The sequence below is a fragment of the Myxine glutinosa genome, chromosome 6 (genome assembly GCF_964187855.1).
Source record: "Myxine glutinosa chromosome 6, kmMyxGlut1.1, whole genome shotgun sequence".
Taxonomy (NCBI): Eukaryota; Metazoa; Chordata; class Myxini; order Myxiniformes; family Myxinidae; genus Myxine; species Myxine glutinosa.
In genome coordinates, this window is record NC_136266.1 from 3096044 (window position 1) to 3117344 (window position 21301).

The 21301-nt window shown below is 45.1% G+C and overlaps 1 protein-coding gene across 1 annotated transcript in view; it reads left to right on the forward strand.

Moving 5' to 3' along the window:
* The first annotated feature begins 1981 nt into the window (after positions 1 to 1981).
* Positions 1982 to 21301, forward strand: part of LRWD1 (leucine rich repeats and WD repeat domain containing 1) — a 79505-nt gene continuing 60185 nt past the window's right edge. The window contains exons 1-2 of the mRNA XM_078779540.1: positions 1982 to 2070; positions 14206 to 14329. The gene's annotated coding sequence lies outside the window, so the exon portion shown is untranslated. The remainder of the gene's footprint in view (positions 2071 to 14205; positions 14330 to 21301) is intronic.

Genomic DNA, 21301 nt, shown 5'->3' on the forward strand with positions numbered 1-21301 from the left:
CATGTATACACACACACACACGTACACCGGCACATGTGATGTATATATCCCACATCCCACATGTATATACATGTTTAAAGTGTACGTGCCCATCCCTCCTCCCTCCTCCGCCCAGAAACGCTGGGTACTTCTGCTCGTAACTAATAAAATAAAAACGAAGAAATATCTCTCAGCAATTTCCTGTCTGTTAATTTATATATCTATCTATAATTCCAGTAATCTCTGTACGTCTGTACGTTTGTACGTCTGTACGTTTGTCTGTGACCGCTGTTTCTCGACAACCACGGGTCCGATATACTTTTAACTTGCCAGGTATATTGCTGGGGACCCGAGGATGTGCCTTTTCAAGGTTTCATATTAATCGGACAATTACTTACCGAGCTATGTCCAAAAAACGATTCAACCAATCAGAGAGCAGCGAACGATCGCGTGTGCCGAACGTGGAGGACACACTCTGCCTCGGATGGCACATTTGAGAGCGTATTCATTTATTTCACGTTTGCAAACTATGTTGGCGTTAAACTATGTTTTAAAACTAATAAAACCGAATTTGCGATTCATTCGCTTTCCTGCGCGTTTGTGCACGCGATGGCGATTTCTTTACCAAACTCCGGAAGCCGTTCGCTTTGGACCAAACCATTGCATGTAAATAGAGGGGGGGGATTGTCACCGTACTCGCAAGCCGTTCGCTTTGGACCAAACCATTTCATGTAAATAGAGGGGGGGGGATATAATTTTAGATATAGATATAGTACGGGCAATGCCCTAGTTTTACAAATGTGAATTACACGTCCATGCACACGTGAAATGGAGTTTGTTTTTGCACACGTGAAATGAACATGTGAACCTTTACTTCCGGCTAATAATGTTGAATGAAATAAAAATGAAGAAATATATGTCGGCATCATTGTTGACGTTTTTGTGACGACTGTCATGAAACGAAAAAGTAATACTGTATATCTTAACGGAAAACCAAAAGCGAATTTTTAATATATATCGACACGTTGCCATCGGTGTCATGTTGGGCGGTGTATGATACACCATGACGCGATTTAAAAAAATATATCTCTGCATTTTCCCGCGTGTGTGGAATGTTCTCAATTATTGCTGACACCGAGTCTGAAACCATCGATAAAAATGAAATCATATGGTGAGTTAGATTGGAGATAAAGGCGTGAGAGAGACTCAATGGCCTTTGAAGTTGAAGTTACAGGCCTTTGAGGATTCATTTCGTTCTATAAACGGCAACTTTCATCGGATTTTCTTCCCGTTTTTTTTCAACCGAGTCTAAAACTATGTTAGCGACTGTGAAAAATGAAATGATATATCGAATTTGATTTGAAATAAAACTGGGAGAGAGAGCAAGACACCACGGGCCTACAAAACAGGCCTCAAAGCTATGCGAGTTAATAAAATGGTGGATATTTGTTTATAATTATATGCAGCCACTCCCAGAATGGGTGGAGCTATGGGTGGAGCTACCCTGCAAACCGAGTAAGCCACACCCCGGACAGACACCCAACAGACAGAATCATCTACGGCTATTATAATATAGATAATAATAATAATATATATATATATATATATATATATATATATATATATATATATATATATATATATATATATATATATATATATATGTGTGTATATATTTATATTGTATATATTTATTGTATATATTTATATTTATTGTATATATTTTATATTGTATATATTTATTGTATATATTTATATTTATTGTATATATTTTATATTGTATATATTTATTTATATTATATGTGAAGGAGTTTATATTCCAAAGCAGGAGGAGGCTGTGACACTGGAGCAGTTTAGACAAATATCATTGCTGGATGTAGATGGGAAGATATTGATGAGTGTCTTTGCAGCACGGCTCTCAGGTTTCATCAGAGGGAATGGTTTTGTGGATGGTTCTGTGCAGAAGGCAGGAATACCATGATCACCAGGATGCATTGAACACTCAGCAATGGTCTGGCAAGTGTTACAGGAGGCAAAGAGGAAAAGGAAGGACGTTGCGGTGGTACAGCTGGATTTGGAGAATGCATATGGGTCAGTGCCGCATGCCTTGATCAGGTATGCCATGGATTTATTTTGGGTGCCACGGAGATTTAGGGATTTTTTGATGGCATATTATGATCAGTTTTGGATGCGGTTTGCGACACAGTCCTATGTAACAGAGTGGCAGAAGTTGGAAGTGGGGAACCCGATGGGATGTACCATCTCCCCTATTTTGTTTGTGCTGGTTATGGAGTTGTTGATAGGTGCGGTGAGTGGACATGGGAAAGAAGTGGAGCGAGCCCCTGGTCAGAGCTTGCCAGCAATGTTTGCTTTCATGGATGACCTGACAGTTGTCCAACAGTCCGCTGATGCAGCAGTAGAGGTACTGGGATGACTGGAAAGGTTGATGCGGTGGGTAAGAATGGGATTTAAAGCAAGAAAGTCGAGGAGTGTGGTAGTGAGACGAGGAGTGGTGGATAACATGCACAGGTTTGAGCTGGGAGGGGAGGTGGTTCCATCATTGGTAGAGGCCCCTGTGAAGAGTTTGGGAAGATGGTATACAGTGGAGTTGAATGATGTGGGAAGAGTGGAGGAGGTCAGAAACAAGCTTTTGAGAGGTTTGAAGAGGATTGATGGATGTGGTTTGCCAGGTAAGTTGAAGGTATGGTGTTTGAAGTTTGGATTGATGCCACGAGTATTGTGGCCATTGATGATGTATGATATTGTGATTGGGCATGTAGAGAGGATGGAGGTTGTGGTGAGCGGGTTTGTGAGGAGGTGGTTGGGAGTGCCACGCTGTTTGACGAACATTGCCTTTTATGGTCAGGGTGGAAAACTCCAGTTTCCCTTGACATCATTAACCGAGGAGTTTAAGGTGGTGAGATTGCGGGAGTTCATGATGTTGCGGGATTCAAGTGATGCAGTGGTAAAGAATGCTCTCCCAGAGAAGAAGGGAAGTCGGAAGTGGAATGCAAGAGCAGAGGTGGACGAGATGGAGGAGCGGTTGCAACAGGAGGAGGTCATGGGGATGGTACAGCATGGGAAGCATGGCTTGGGGTGGATGAAGCATGAGCGATGGGGAAAGGCATGTGTGAAAGAGAGGCGGAAGATGGTTGAGAGGAAGGTGAGAAGAAAGGAAGAGGAGGGGAGATATGTGAAAGCAGTCGGTCAGGCACAGCAAGGTGCTTGGACTAAGTGGGAAGGTGTGCGGATGAGGATATTGAAGTGGCAAGAGATTTGGAGGATGGAGCCAATATTGTTGAATTTCCTGTTGCGGGCAATGTATGATGTGCTTCCGTCACCAGTAAACTTGAGATTGTGGGGGTTGTTGCAGGAGGAGAGATGTTATTTGTGTGGAGGTGTGGGAACAGTGCAGCATGCACTGAGTGCATGTTCAGTAGCATTGGCAGCAGGACAATACAGGTGGCGACATGATCAGGTGCTGGCAGTGGTGGTGCAGATGGTGCAACAAGAGGTGCTGAGGTCGAGAGAAAGAAGAGTGGAGAAGGAGACTGATGGGGGAGAGGTGTGGTTTGTCAAAGAGGGCCAAGTGGTAGGAGGTGGAAAGAGGAGGAGGTGGAAAGCAAGAGGGCTGTCAGATGCTTGTGATTGGCAGGTGGTGGCAGACCTAAAGCCACAATTGGTATTCCCAGAGGAGATCTGTGTGACAAGGTTGCGGCCTGACATTGTCATTTGGTCAGGTGGAACAAGACAGGTCATCTTAGGGGAATTGTCGGTACCTTGGGAAGAGAACATGGAGGAGGTGCATGAGAGGAAGAGAGGAAAGTACAGTGAGCTGGAGGCAGAGTGCCGGGAGAAGGGTTGGCGAGTTTCGTGTCAGCCATTTGAGGTGGGGTGTACACTGTACAGGGTATATTGGCAATTCCTTTTCTGCATTTCCTGCTTGGCTTGGAGTGTGTGGGACAGAAAGATGGAGGATGTGTGACAAGGTGGCCCAGGTTGCCTTGAAAGGCTCATTTTGGATATGGAGGAAGTTTATGGAGGCACGTCAAACGGTGTAGGTTGGTTGTGTTTTTTTTTTTTTTTTTTTTTGTTACGATTATTATTTTTTATTTTGTGTATATGAGTGAGTGGGTGAGGGTGTGTGTTTTTGCATGAATTACTTTTTGCATGAGTGTGTGTTTTTGTATGTTGAGTGGTGTATGTTGTAAGGGTAGGTGGTTGGTTGTTTGGTGTTGTGTGTGTGTGTGTGTGTGTGTGTGTATGAATGATCTGGTGTGTTTTGTTGGTGAGTGGTGAAGGGTATAAAGGTGGGTGTTTGAGTGTTCCACCATGTTTGTTTGGTGCTGTGGATTCTGGATGCAGAGGTGTTGTTGTTGTAGTCTGCGTTCGCACTGCCTGGGGGTGGGGGTATGTACGCATCCAGGTGTAGTTGCTGCATGTGGATGTGTATGTGCCCCTGCTGGCCCACCTTAGCTGACCGTATCGAGGTTGAAGGGCCAAAACGGGATGATGCTGAGGACCCGGTCAGTGCGGCACACTTGTGACCAGGTGTGTTTTGAACTTATATATATATATATGTATATATATATATATATATATTTTAAATATATAAACAGGAATCAAATTCCTGCGAGGGGCTAAGTGTGGTAAAAATTCTGACTCAATGCGGGGCTCGAACCATGGACCTCCGTTGATTACGTGTCAACAGCCCACTGCGCTATTGAGCCAGCCGCAATCTCCTCAGAACTTTTCCACACTTAACACTGCGAGCTTTATAATGGCCGATGTCTTACGTGCCTGCTAGGCAGACCCCAAATGTTAGCGTAAGTATATGTATGCGTATGTACGATGTATGTGTGTATAAGTAGAAATGCATTGAAGATTAATGCATCTACGATTTTATAAACAGGAATCAAATTCCTGCGAGGGGCTAAGTGTGGACTAATTCTGACTCGATGCGGGGCTCGAACCACGGACCTCCGTTGATTACGCGTCAACAGCCCACTGCGCTATTGAGCCAGCCACAATCTTATAAAGCTCGCAGTGTTAAGTGTGGAAAAGTTCTGAGGAGATTGCGGCTGGCTCAATAGCGCAGTGGGTTGTTGACGCGTAATCAACGGAGGTCCGTGGTTCGAGCCCCGCATCGAGTCAGAATTTTTCCACACTTAGCCCATCGCAGGAATTTGATTCCTGTTAGTGTTTATAATACTAGGTGCATGCCCGTACTATATCTATATCTAAAATTATATCCCCCCCCCCTCTATTTACATGAAATGGTTTGGTCCAAAGCGAACGGCTTGCGAGTACGGTGACAATCCCCCCCCTCTATTTACATGAAATGGTTTGGTCCAAAGCGAACGGCTTGCGGAGTTTGGTAAAGAAATCGCCATAGCATGCACAAACGCGCAGGAAAGCGAAAGAATCGCAAATTAGTTTTAATTAGTTTTAAAACATAGTTGAACGCCAACATAGTTTGCCAACGTGAAATAAATGAATACGCTCTCAAATGTGCCGTCCGAGGCAGAGTCTGTTCGGCACGTTCGGCACACGTGATAGCTCGCTGCTCTCTGATTGGTTGAATCGTTTTTTGGACATAGCTCGGTAACTACTTGTCCGATTAATATGAAACCTTGAAAAGACACATCCTCGGGTCCCCAGCAATATACCTGGCAAGTTTAAAGTATATCGGACCCGTGGTTGTCGAGAAACAGCGGTCACAGACATACATACATACATACATACATACATACACACAGAGATTACTGGAATTATAGATAGATGTATATATATATATATATATATATATATATATATATATATATATATATACACCTCGACTGAGGACCCGGTCAGTGCGGCACACTTGTGACCAGGTGTGTTTTGAACATGTTTATACTTGTGACCAGGTGTGTATATACATATATATACACCTCGTTTGATCACAGCCTCCTCTTTAAATTCGAATTTGGACAACATTTCTCAGTGGGACAAATGCAATCAGGTTATGTTTAATGTTTCTAAAACTCAATTTCTTCCCATTTCTCTCTCTAAAACTCCTCTCAACTCTCAAATCTCCTTTTAAAGCTCCACAATTACACCAAGTGATTCAATAAACCTACTAGGTATTACCCTAACAACAAATTTATCCTGGAATCCACACATTACACAAGTAGCTAAGTCTGTCTCTAAGAAAATAGGAGTCCTGTTCAGATGTCGAAGATTCTTCTTCTCTCAACAGTTGCTTCAACTATATAAAGGATTGATTTGTCCTTGTATAGAGTACTTCTCTCACATCTGTGGAGGTTCTAGCTCCACATACTTACTGGACAGAATTGAATCCAAAGTAATCGGACTTATCACCTGTTAGGGAACTTTTAACTGAACCCTAAAGTAAATTTCTCAAGACGAGACTCGGACTCAAAGAACTCAGACTCGTCTATTCAAGCCAAGGTTTATTCCGAATTTAGAGAGAACTTGTTACACAAAATATCACCAAGATATGACGCGTCGCTTGGTTGAAGACTTCTTCCTTCTCTTCTCTCCTCTCTCGTCCTCCCAGAGCATTCTCCTTAAGTAGACCTCTGTTACTTTGAAGTAGTGGGATTGGAATGTAGAGGTCAACACAGAACTTGGTCGACTCCGTCTTCTTGGCACCAAAAGCCTGTCTGGTTTCTATTCTACAGTCACTAAAAGCTTTACATAAGATACTATCGCAGGCAAAGGAGAAGAAACCATGGTCTTATCCCCTATATGTCAACCTACTCTGACCTGCACAATCTCACTACTTGATTAATGCATTCACCCTGGGCTTGAGTCAACCCTCAGCGCTGGGGCTCTCCACTTAAGGGCAAAACACTATTTACAGATGTCCCCTTATCGCTTCGGTTCCATTCCCAAGGCCTTGCTCAGACTGCGAGCTTAAAAGCACCCTCTGGTTTGTAAATACTAATTTAACAATGGGCCAAAACTTGCCTTTCCATATCCTTACATGCTTTAAGAACAAAGTTCACATTGACGTACAATTTAACTACTTGCATAACTCACCGACCCTAATGATTAATAGAAGTCTTCCATACACCTCTCCCAATCTGACCTCAAAACTCGACCCGCTCGAATTACGCTACTAAGTTGGCTCTTTACTCTTTTCTACAGATATTACTTCGGTTTCTGCTCCCAAGTACTTGGTGATAAACTCTTAGATTATTCTCTCTTTCTTCACTTTTTCTGTCAATGCAGCTCAATGCATTTAATGCATATATCAATGCATTTAGGCCTGGCCTCAATGAGGACTATGTAGTAGTCAGTGAATGGAGTTATAAATTGAGGTACCTCCCTCAACACAGACACAAACACACACAAAGGGTAAAGTAATAAAATGAAAATTCCCCTCCGGCACTTAGCTGGCCCAATATGGATCCAGCAGCCGCCCGGGCAGGAAGCTCGGAAAGATGGCGGCAACGTCGAACGCCGAGGGCGCCCGGTACCAAGGCGAGTGGCGTAGACGGCCCTCTTTCTGTCCGGTCTCTGAAAGTTTCCTCTCCGTTTTATGCCTCCGCCCCCGAAGATGGCCGGAGGCATTATGTTTTTGGGTTGTCAGTCCGTCCGTACGGGCTAAACCTCATTTTTCTCAGCAACCACAAGGCCGATTGAGACGTAACTTTCAGGGTAGGAGTGACACCCATGCAGAATGTTTTTATGATCATTGTGATGTCATAGGTCACATGGTATGGCAGCCATCATGGATCAAACGCAAATAATTAAAAAATTATTTCTCGGAAACCACTGAATGGAAAAATTTGAAACTTGGCACATTATCAAGTACTCCCAATGGGAAACAAAAGCATGATAATGATGACATCATAGGTGAAGTGGTATACCAGCCAAAAATGTTTGAATCAAATTCCTTATCCTAAAAATCTGAAATTACATGCACATGATCGATGACCCATTTGTATTGAAATATTGCATTTATGACATCATAGGTCACATGGTGTGGCAGCCATATTGGATTGAAGGAAAATATTAAATAATTATATCTCTGAAACCACTTACTCTATTGATGCTAAATTTTACAAACATCATCTAACACCATTGTTGCATATCGTTTGAAAATGATGATGTCGTAGGTCCCGTGGTTTGGCAGCCATCTTGGATAGAAAAACGAACCTTATCCGAACCACACGAAACTTCACAAATGTGATCCCCGACACATACACTACATGACCAAAAGTATGTGGACACCTGAACATCGAACATCTCATTCCAAAATCATGGGCATTAATATGGAGTTGGTCCCTCCCTTTGCTGCTAAATATTTGCTCTTCTGGGAAGGCTTTCCATTAGATGTTGGAACATTGCCGCGGGGATTTGCTTCCATTCAGCCACAAGAACATTTGTGAAGCCGGGCACTGATGTTGGGCGATTAGGCCTGGCTCGCAGTCTGCGTTCCAATTCATCCCAAAGTTGTTCGATGGGGTTGAGATCAGGGCTCTGTGCAGGCCAGTAAAGTTCTTCCATACCGATCTCGACAAACCATTTCTGTATGGACTTCACTTTGTGCATGGGGGCATTGTCATGCTGAAACAAGAAAGGGCCTTCCACAAACTGTTGCCACAAAGTTGGAAGACACAATCATCTAGAATGTCATTGTATGCTGTAGCGTTAGGATTTCCCTTCACTGGAACTTAGCGGCCTCGCCCGAACCATGAAAAACAGCCCCAGACTATTATTCCTCCTCCACCAAACATTACAGTTGGCACTATGCATTCGGGCAGGTAGCGTTCTCCTGGCATCCGCCAAACCCAGATTCGTCCGTCACACTGCCAGATGTTTAAGCGTGATTCATCACTCCAGAGAAGGTGTTTCCACTGCTCCGGAGTCCAATGGTGGCGAGCTTTACACCACTCCAGCCGACGCTTGGCTTTGAGCAAGGTGATATTAGGCTTGTGTGCGGCTGCTCGGCCATGGAAACCCATTTCATGAAGCTCGCAAGGAACAGTTTGTTGTGCTGATGTTGCTGCCAGAGGCAGTTTGGAACTCGGTAGTGAGTGTTGCAACCGAGGACAGACGATTTTTAACATGCTACGCACTTCAGCACTCGGCGGTCCCGTTCTGTGAGCGTGTGTGGCCTGCCACTTCGCGGCTGAGCTGTTGTTGCTCCTAGACGTTTCCACTTCACAATAACAGCACTTACAGTTGACTGCGGCAGCACTAGCAGGGCAGAAATTTGACGAACTGACTTGTTGGAAAGGTGACATCCTATGACGGTGCCACGTTGAAGTCACTGAGCTCTTCAGTACGGCCCATTCTACTGCCAATGTTTGTCTCTGGAGATTGCATGGCTGTGTGCTTGATGATATATACCTCTCAGCAATGGGTGTGGCTGAAACAGGGGAATCCACTAATTAGAAGGGGTGTCCGCATACTTTTGGTCATGTAGTGTACATATGCAGAGCGTACATGTTTTAAGGTCATATTTCACATGATGTGGCAGCCATATTAGCTTGAAAGCTGATATTTTCAAAAATCCCTTCTCTGAAACTGCTTCACCGATCGATGTGAAACCTGTCATGGCTGGTGAAAATGAGACTTGAAAACAGCTGAAGGGATTTCAATCAAACTTGTTTATTTTTAGAACAGCGAACGAGGGCATCTACCCATTGTGGGACTATGTGGAGGCATATTGGCGACACAGTCGCATTGCTCTCGTTTTTTTATGAGATAACACCCTCCTCTTGGGGAAGGACAGCGCGGCTTTCAGCCCACGAGCGACGGCAGCACAAGCATCCTCACTGTCACCACACAAAAACGCTCTCCTCAGAAACAAAATGTCCAGGCTTCTTCTCCGACATGCTCACTTCACTTTCTCGCTCCGCCCACCTCCTCCGGCCACGTCACTCGGGAGAGCGTGGCCTGCCTGTCCCGTCCCCCGCCCATTGGACCATTGTAGCTCCGCATCTCCTAGAGGGGCCTTTGCCGTATGTGTCCATAGTGTGTGAATACTAGCCGGCTGATGTTTTGCTCGGTCAGCGGTTGTTATACATGTTAGGGATGGCCGCTAGGGGTATCATGAACAGGGGAAAGTAACCTTAAACCCTACTACTAATTAACACGGCATCATCCCTCGTATGATGAACATCAAAACATACCCTCAAGCTACATTTTCCCCTGCTAATTACATCGAAATCCTCCTGCTCTGACAGGGTGCAAGAATCCGACCCGGTCATGGAGCGTTACCTCAAGTTTAAGAGGGCGTTGGATTAGATGATGCTGCTCCCATACAAAGAGCCATGCCCATACAACGAGCCATTTCAATTGTCACCATGCCAGTTGGCTGGGTGTGGGTACCTCTCTCACCAGCCATGGCTCTTCAGCAAAGGACTTCTGCGACTCACTGGGACTGACACAATCTGTCAATTTCCCGACCCGGATCTCAGTCAACGGAGCATCTTCTCTTCTGGATTTGGTTATGACAAACTTCCCTGAAAATGTCTGCTGCTCTTCTTCTGCTCCAATTGGCTCATCTGATCATGTGCTTGTCAAAGTGGACATCTCTCTGACCATTCTCAGAGAGCCTCCTCAGCGTCGACGAGTCTGGCATTTCACTCAGGCCAACTGGCACGGTCTTCAAGCAGCCATCAATCATCTGGACTGGTCTCCCATCTCTACCCCCTCTGACATCAACTCATCCTGGGAATTCTTTCAAAGTAAATTGCTCTCTCTCATGCACAGATTTATCCCATCTCGTCTTCAGTTGTCATACCCTTCCTCCCGTCCATGGTACACGGAATCTTGCGGTGAGGCTGTTGCCCTGAAACAACTTGCTTTCGTCTCCTGGAAAGCAAATCCAACGGAAGGAAATCTCATTTCCTTTCACAAAGCCCGAAACAAGTGTGTGTCCACCCTCAGGAGAGCCAGGAAACAATATCTCACCGTTCTCAAGACCGAACTCTCTTATCTGTCTCCCTCTTCCAAATCCTGGTGACGTCTGGTCAAATCTGTTTCTGGTGTTTGTTCCCCCTCCATCCCCTCCCTCACCTCAAACGGCTTAACGGCTGACTCCGCACGTGAAAAAGATGAATGCCTCAACTCTGTGTTTGCCTCTAAATCTTGTGTCCCAAACCCATCCCTCTCTGTACCCACCATACCCAGTCGTACCCAGCTGCTCCTGGACTCTGTGTCCTTTCCTCCTGACAAGGTGGAAAAGTTTCTGTCAACCCTCACCTCTGATTCTGCAACTGGTCCTGACGGCATCAGCCCACGGGTCCTAAAATCATGTTCTTCCGCTCTTTCACACCCTCTCTCTGTTCTCTTCACCCTCTCTTTTGCTCAAGGTCATCTGCCATCTGCTTGGAAATCAGCCAACATCACCGCTTTGCACAAAAAAGGTGCAAAAACAGATCCCAGCATCTACAGACCAATCAGCCTTCTCCCAATTATCAGCAAAATCATGGAATCCATCATTGCTTCAGATATGAAATCTTTCCTCTTCTCCAATGGCTTGATCTCTGATCATCAATTTGGTTTCAGACCTGGTCACTCTACTCTGGACATGCTGCTTCTGCTTTCTCAACAATGGATGGAGGTCCTCAACGCCAAACAGGAAATTAGAGCTGTCTCCCTTGACATTTCACGTGCCTTCGATACGGTCTGGCACCCTGCTCTGCTCACCAAACCCTCCTCCTTTGGTATCCATGGAAATCTCCACGCATGGCTGGCGGACTTCCTCTCTGGTCGTAGTCAACGTGTGGCCCTGAATGGGTTTCTCTCATCTCCTCTTCCTGTTCAGGCTGGAGTTCCCCAAGGTAGTGTACTGGGCCCTGTGCTTTTTCTGGTCTTCATCAATGATCTCTCTGACTCTCTTGAAAATCCTCTCTATCTCTTTGCTGACGACTCTACTCTCTGTCGCTCCATTCCTCATCCCTCAGATCGGCAGTCTGCAGCCTCCTCACTCTCTGCAGACCTGAACAAAATCACAGACTGGGCAAACAAATGGAACATGTCTTTCAATCCTGATAAATCTCACACTCTTACGATGTCTCTCCGAAAAGACCGACTGGAAAACCCTCCAATCCACTTTCTGAATAATCCTCTCCAAGAAGTTCTGTCACTCAAGCTTTTGGGTCTCACTATTTGCCATGATCTTTCCTGGGAAAACCACATTTCAAATCTGGCCTCCAAAGCCAGTCGCCGACTGGGCATCCTCCGTCGTGCGAAGTCCTTCCTTGGCACACCTGAGCTCCTCACCACATACAAGGCTTTCATCCGCAGCTCTATGGAATACTGCTCTCCCCTCTGGTCTGGTGCTCCTGCCTCACACCTAGCCCGTCTTCACGCTGTTGAAACCAAAGCGTTCAGAATCATTGGAATCTCCCGCGATGAAGCTAACTCCAAGGGCCTTTCACTCACACCGCAGGCAGGTTGGTGGTCTTTCCGTCTTCTACCGTCTCCTCTCTGGCCTTGTCCCCCCAGCCCTCTCTGGGCTCTGTCCCCCAAATATTCCTCCAGGTCGCACAAGATCTGCCTGCAACCCTCTTATGGTTAAACTGCCAAAATCAAGACTTTCTGCTCACCTTCACTCCTTCATTCCTCTTTTCTCCCGCCTCTGGAACAAACTCCCTCACTCTCTTCAATCCCACTCCACCCTCCAGGTCTTTAAAACAGCTGTTCACCACCATCTCTTATCTTCCCCCATCCAAAACCTTGATCTTTTCTACCCCCGCTAATTTCGGTCCCCTTGTGTTTTATACCTCTCCCCCCCCCCCCCCTCCCCCTCCCACGCCTCCTGCCCCCAAGCCCTCTCCCTCCCACACTTCTCCCTGCTCTCAAATGTTCTGGTTGTGTGCTTCCCCTTCTCTCCCCATCTTGTCTTCCGCTCCCTCTTTTTGTATATTTTGTTTGTCTGGTTTGTTTTGTTTGTTTGTTTGTGAAATAAATGTTAGCTCTCTCACGAGCCTCGATTCAGTATACAAAAAAAAAAAAAAAAAGCTGCACAGAAACCTGCGGCAATCTGCTAGGTAGCTCTCCATCACGCATTTATTGCGCCCTGGTCGCTCCACCTCAACAGTTTTAGCACCATCCGGGCTCTCCCTTAGTGCACGACTAATCGGCGACCTCACATGTGCCCTCTTCAGAACCATCTCCTGCCTCCCCCTTAGTGCACGACTAATCAGCACCCTCACCCGTGTCGGCTTCAGTGCCCTCACCTACCTTCCTTTTGGTGCACAACTCATCAGCAACCTCACCTGCGCCCTCTTCAGCACCCTCTCCTGTCTCCCCCTTAGTGCACGACTAATCAGTACCCTTACCTGGGTCATCTTCAGAGTTAAGGAGTTCGCTGGATTTTAATTCTTCGTTATCATCATCATCATAGCATGGTGTTGGCTTAGCGGTTGGGTTGCCAGCTTGGGATCCTAGGATCCTGGGTTCGAATCCCGGTCGATCGCTGAATTAATGCCAGGGGGTTGACTCAGCCTGTCATCCTTCCGAGGTCGGCAAATTGAGTACCTGGTCACTGGTAATTCCCTGCGTGTAGCAAGAGGCGACTAACAGTGTTGGCGGCAGGAAGGGCATCCGGCCATAAAACATTGCTTCAAAAAGGGGACCACGGTGCCCGAAAAAGGCCAACCCCTGCTCTGTGGGGAAAAATGGCCTCCAAAGGTGGTTCTTCTGTCATCATCATTTGAAAAGTTGCGTGTGTTTGTAAAATAAATATTTTAAACGGCACATGATGTTGTTGTGGTTTTTTTCGTTTCACGGTACGGTTTGGTCAAGCTGGTTAAGCACTTTCAATAAACTTAAGCACATTCCTTCAATAAATTGGAAACAGTACCTGGTGTTGTCATTTTTTTTCTGTAAGCATTTTTTTATGAAACTGTAATCTTGTGCATTTGCGGTCCAAATCATTTTAAACTTTCAATTTTTTCTTCTTATATGAATCAGGAACCGCCAGGAACCTATCCCCCTTTTCCGCATTGAAATAATGCCCCCACATTCACAGATTCGACATTCCCGACATTTTCCAGGAAGTGATACCCACGCAAATGTGGGGTCTGACTGTATGTAGCAATAATAACAAATTTGACTTCACTGTTCCAATACTTATGGAGGGAGAGCACTGTATATACACATACTCATGATGTAGTTTTGGTGTTATTTTCTTGATACATCATTATTTGATTATTAAAAAGTGTTCTGATAAATGCACCTTGTGTGACTGGACAGCATCTGGTGCTTGAACCGTTGCATCTCCTGCGTTGTCACAGTAACGGAGATCGTCCAGACGATGACCGCACAGAGCTCTGGGCATGCGCCTTCGAGCCAGGCCTCGGCCGCACTCCTTTTGCTGGTATGATGGCTGAGATTGTCAAAATCACTTGTTTGATATGACTCATTGTAATGATAAATAAAGTAGTAGTATTCCTGTGGTGAAGCCTGGTGTTGGCTTAGCGGTTGGGGTGCCGGCTTGGGATCTTAGGATCCTGGGTTCGAATCCCGGTCAATCACTGAATTAACTCCAGAGGGGTTGACTCAGCCTGTCATCCTTCCGAGGTCGGAAAATTGAGTACCAGTTCACTGGTAATTCCCTGTGTGTCGCCAGAGGCGACCAACAGGGTTGGTGGCAGGAAGGGCATCCGGCCATAAAACATTGCTTCAACAAAGGGGACCCACGGTGCCCGAAGCAGGCTTTGCGGGAAAAATGGCCTCGAAAGGTGGTTCAGTATTCCTGTGGTATCTTACTATAATTCACCAAATGTCTGTCCGTCTGTTTGAAGGTACCGCAAAAACGCAACGGTATTTTGGGTGGATATTCCTGGGACCCCTGGGAATGAATGAATGAATGAATGATCGTTTTAAGGCCATTTTCCCCGCTAGAGTGGGGGTTAGCCTTGCGGGCCCCATGACAATCATGGTTCCCTGTTTGAGGCAATGTTTTTATGGCCGGATGCCCTTCCTGACGCCAACCCTTGGTCACGCTCTTACGATGCACAGGGATACGGTGTACCTATTCTAAACCGGGGTACACACCGGGATCATTCATCCCAGCAAGCTGGTACTCAATTTGCCGACCTCGGAAGGATGACAGGCTGAGTCAACCCGCCTGGCGTTAATTCAGCGATCGACCGGATTCGAACCCAGGATCCTAGGATCCCAAGCCGGCACCCTCACCGCTAAGCCAACACCAGGCTAATACCAGCCTGGGACCAGCCTGGCAATAAAATATTATTGGCTATATTGTTTGTTTATATTGCTACAATGTTTTGCTATATTGTTTTTCCAATTTTTCCAATTTTCCAGTTTTTCGAAACATGATGGAATAATATTTACTGATATGAACAGTGATGTGGCTCTTATTGAAGTTCTACAAATACTGTTTAGATTTTGATGAGAATTATGAACCTGCTGCGAATGCGGAAGTGGACAGATGACGGCAATGCGCGGGTTTGATAATATCCCAATACAACCGTCATTCAATCGTAATGTTAAATCGTTAAACGTTAATCGTGTTAATCGTTTTGTTGAAGTATCAATTGATGATTGGAATTGAGTGAATACAATTACGATTTTGAATTCGTAATTGTATTCACCCAACCATGCGGAACTTCACATCAGGATTTAAATATTTGTTTATGTCACGAATGTTGTTAAAAGTTTATTTTTCATATCAATGTTATTTCATTTGTGATTGAAGTTATGCTGTTTGGAATGAAAAAAGAGCTATCGAGTTCAAGTGAATGACGAAATGCCGTGACGGTTTCTATTTTCTAAACATGAATTCGCGGATTGCCATATGCAGATTCGCCATTGACTGGGAATTGAACAAACGTACCTGTTTGTTTGCCAACGGGTACATTTTTCATGGAAGTCCTTCACAAACTTGCTGTCCATATCTGACGTGCGACTGTAGGTGCTACAGGAATGTGAAATTTATTGGTGTCATGCTTTAGCATTCGCCGTTTCTGCATTGTCTGTTTGCTTCCGGCCTCCCAACCGTGCGTAGCACGGGTATCTCACTAGTTTCATAAATGCGCTTTGAAGCACCAAGGACCTGAGATTTCACAATTGCATGATGTTGATAATGTAGGGACTATGTGGTACTTCACATCAACGTAATGAGTATTTTTATTGTTATACAACGTTGAGGTTCATGGAAGAGATAGAATACAGAATGGAACAGAACAAAGCAGAAGAAGAAGAAGAACAGTGGGAAAAAGGGCAATGGGTGGGGTAACATCAACAGCAGGGTAGAGGGACCTTCGCAGGGACAATGGGTATTAGGCCATAATCTGCGCCATTGCTACAAAACAGATTCCGTGGCAGGTGTTCATAACTTCAAAAACACCTTTTCATCTAAATCAAGTATGCCCAGTTCAACAAGTAAACCAAAAAAAACATGTTTTAGGGATAGACACTTTTTTTCTAAAGTTTTAAACCTATTTATTTTTATTATTTCTAAAATGTTTCATTTTAAAAAATTAAATGTTGAAAGATGAAAATGTACAAAAAAGGAGGACCGTGGGCCACATTTCAGCTCTCTGGACATATGGAACCTAGAAAACGAACGGCTCAAAGGTTTGAAATGGGACAAACAATCAAAGTTCAGATGAAGTTAAATAAAAGTGTGTAAAATGGAAAAATTCCGTCGAATTATTTCTTCTTTTTTTTTATTTGTTATTTTATAATACTTGGACCAAGGCTCGTAATATAGCTGACACACACACACACACATACACACACACACACACACTGATGAGACAAACACTTAACACAGCCACTGAGCTTGGGGGAAGTGCCGTCACTTCCCTGGATACTCTGGGTACCAGCGACGTCATAACAATGGCGCCGCTTTTCTCACCGCACTCAGTGGGGAATTTCCACCTCCCAATGGATGCCAACCAATGGGGGTTATCCGTGATCTATCCTTTTCAAGCAAGGAAACAGCAAGAACTATTTTTAAAAGTCTTTGGTATGACTTAAACCGGTCCAAACCGGATGGGTGTTTTTAGGAGACACCATCTCCTTACTGGATGGCCGTTGGCTCCCTATGGAAGCTCATCCGCACTTTGCCAGGTGTTGTTTTTGGTCCTGGCAGGTGTCACAGTCACCCTCCCCAATAGCAAAGCAGGTGAAGGATGTCCATTTAGTTGTCGACAACCCAACCAAATGAACCTGTCACACGTACACAATCCCAGACACATTTCTGATAGTGGGCCTGTAACGCACACACAATCCCAGGCACATTTCTGCTGGTGGGCCTTCCATATGTACACAATCTCACATATTTCTGCTAGTGGGCCCGTCACGCGTACACAATCTCACACACATTTCTGATAGTGGGCCTGTCACGCATACACAATCCTACACACATTTCTGCTAGTGGGCCTTCCATGTGTACACAATCCCAGACACATTTCTGATAGTGGGCCTGTCATGCATACACAATCCTACACACATTTCTGCTAGTGGGCCCGTCATGCGTACACAATCTCACACACATTTCTGATAGTGGGCCTGTCACGCATGCACAATCCTACACACATTTCTGCGAGTGGGCCTTCCATGTGTACACAATCCCAGACACATTTCTGATAGTAGGCCTGTCACGAGTACACAATCTCACACACATTTCTGCTAGTGGGCCCGTCACGCGTACACAATCCCAGACACATTTCTGCTCGTGGGCCTGTCACGCGTACACAATCTCACACACATTTCTGCTAGTGGGCCTGTCACGCGTACACAATCCTACACACATTTCTGATAGTGGGCCTGTCATGCATACACAATCCTACACACATTTCTACTTGTGGGCCTTCCATGTGTACACAATCCCAGACACATTTCTGCGAGTGGGCCTGTCATGCATACACCATCTCACACACATTTCTGCTAGTGGGCCTGTCACGCGTACACAATCCCACACACATTTGTGCTAGTGGGCCTGTCATGGACACACAATCCCAGACACATTTCTGCTAGTGGGCCCATCACGTGTACACAATCTCACACACATTTCTGCTGGTGGGTCTGTCACGCACACACACTCCCAGACACATTTCTGCTGGTGGGGCCGTCACGCGTACACAATCTCACACACATTTTTGCTGGTGGGCCTGTCACGTGTACACAATCCCACACACATTTGTGCTAGTGTGCCTATCACGCACACACACAATCTCACACACATTTCTGCTAGTGGGCCTGTCACGCGTACACAATCCCACACACATTTCTGCTCGTGGGCCTGTCACGCGTACACAATCTCACACACATTTCTACTAGTGGGCCTGTCATGCGCACACAATCCCACACACATTTGTGCTAGTGGGCCTGTTACACGTACACAATCCCACACACTATTCAGCCATATTTAATGTAAGAGGATGTACGAATCAGCCATATCTTCTTCTTCTTCTATCTTCTTCTATCTTATCTTATTATTTTTAGTTTATTATTATTATTATTATTTATTATTCTCTATTATTATCTACAGACTTGGCATTTAATATGGAATATTTTTTTTTCTTGACTTGGGTTTACTTTCCTAACTCAGTATATCAATCTGGTGAGTTTCTTTTACACTTTCGTGATTTATTTGTTAAAAGAACCATGTCACTGATTGTCTGTCGCAGCAAGAAGTCAACAACAGGATTATATCACAGGTGGCGTGGCAAAATGTACGGACAGGTGCATTTGATGATTGGCTTCACAGTCGGGTATACAAGGGTTGTTGCGTTCTGTATTAGTGGAAAACAACTGCTGCATGTCTGCAAAAGTTATTGCTGCTTCCTCTGGAGATGGTCCGTCAACTCGACAATGTGGTTTGTCATGGAGTGGTGGCTTTACGAAATTCCGGCATGAAACAGCGTGCTATTGCTCGGCAGTATGGCATCACTCAAGGTCAGGTGTCAAAGATCCTGAAACGAAATGCTCAGAGGGGTGTCCCTACTCCAATACCGAGGCCAGGACGTCCCCGCAGAACCACAAGGAGGGATGATCGCCAGCTGCATCGGTTAGTCCGCAATGGCCGTACCAAGTCAACTAATCGGCTTAGGGCTGAGTGGCAGCAACTGACAAATGTGCCTGTATCCAGAAGGCTAGTCGACCAATGACTGGTTCAAGCAGGCTATCGTGCCAGGCGTCCCCTGAGAAAGCCACGCCTGACCAGACAACACCACCAGCGCCGATTGCAGTGGGCCAGAGAGCACCATCAATGGCAGCCAGGACACTGGAATCACGTGATCTTCAGTGACGAGTCTAGATTTCTGGTCTATCGTCAAGATGGCCACGTCCGAGTGCGCAGACAAGTGCATGAAGCCTACAACAAAGATTGTATAGTGCCAAGCGTCCAGGCTGGAGGTGGTGGGTGACCGTTTGGGCTGCTTTTCATGCAGGGCGCAAAACTGACCTGGATGTTCTGAATGGAAACCTGAACCAGTTCAAGTACAGGGCCATTCTGGAAGAAACATTGCTTCCATTTGTTCGTGCAGCCTTTCGAGGAAACTTTGTCTTCCAAGATGACAATGCACGGCCTCATCATGCTCGCATGATCCAACACTTTCTTGCTGACCGTGGTGTCGAGCATATGCAGTGGCCTGCCATGTCCCCGGATATGAATCCGATAGAGAACTTGTGGGCAGAATTAACGTGCAAATCGACCACTTGGACCAGCAGCCGACCTCTGTGCGTGAATTGCAGCAGGCTGTTGTAACTGCATGGCAAGCGATTCCTGTCCAAACCTTGGCAAATCTCGTGAACAGCATGCCTCGACGTGTACGTGCTCTCCTGAATGCTCGTGGGGGTTGCACGACGTACTGAACTGTAATTTTACTGTCCGTAATCCCAGTTGTAATTTAACTTTTGTTTTTGTTAAAAATTTTTTTGGCTAATGTGCAAAATAAAGAGATACTTCTGGAAAACGTACAGAAGTTTAACACAGTACTGTCCATGAATTGAGTTCGATATCAGTTTACATCACTTTGAAGGATCAATTTATTTGTTTCGAAATGTCAAATGTGGTTTTTGTTTCTTTTAAAGGTCACATTAACAAAATCTAGAATAATTTCAACATAATTGCAATGAACTTTTGGTTCTAAGACATCTTGAAAAGTAAGTTCACCCCCACAAAAAAATATTCCATATTAAATGCCAAGTCTGTATATACAGTCACGTGAAAAAGGAAGTACACCCCTTGTAAAGTTTTGACTTTTTCAACATATTTCAACATACAGCTAATTGATCTTCATTTCAACAATGTTGATAGATAAAGGTGATATAATATAACAAATATAATGAAACAATTACATTTTGTAGTCCATTGTATAATTTAAATAAACATAAATGTAAATTTCGCATGTGGAAAAAGTAAGTACACCCTTGGCTCTAATAGGTGGTATTGCCCCCTTTGGCAGAAACAACCTCAAGTAGGCGTTTCTTATAACTGTATACCAGTCTCTGACATCGACTGGGAGAAATTTTTGCCCACTCCTCCATGCAGAATTTTTTCAGCTGTGCGATGTTTGAGGGGTTTCTTGCATGCACAGCTCGTTTCAAATCCCCACACAACATCTCGATGGGATTTAGATCCGGGCTTTGACTTGGCCATTCTAGAACCCTCCATTTCTTTCTTAGCAGCCATTCCTTGGTGGATTTACTGGTATGTTTAAGGTCATTGTCATGTTGCAAGGTCCACCTTCGGTTGAGCTTCAACTTTCCGACAGATGGCCTCACATTATCCTCAAGCGCCCTCTGGTACAATGAAGAATTCATAGTGGATTCTATGATGGTGAGCTGCCCAGGCCCTGATGCAGCAAAGCTGCCCCAAACCATAATATTTCCACCACCATGCTTTACAGTTGGTATCAGGTTCTTGTGGTCAAATGCTGTCTTTGATTTTCGCCAAACATGTCTTCTGGTACTGTGGCCAAATAACTCTACCTTTGACTCATCTGTCCAGAGCACATTGTTCCAGAAGTGCTGGTCTTTGCCTCGGTGTTCATTGGCAAACTTTAGTCTTGCCCTGATGTTCTTTCTGGACAGCAAAGGTTTCCTCCTGGCACACCTCCCATGTTGATCAAATTTGTGCAGCCTCTTTCTAATGGTAGACTCGTGCACTTTGACATCAACAGTGGCAAGAGCTACCTGTAGGTCCCGTGATGACATTCATTCATTCATTAGAGACTTCTTTCAGCATCTTGCGGTCTGCTCTCGGGCTGAACTTGCTGGGGTGGCCTGGCCTGAACAAGTTGGCAGTTGTTTGGAATCTTCTCCACTTGTAGATGATCTTCCGGACAGTCGAATGATTGATTTCAAATTGTTT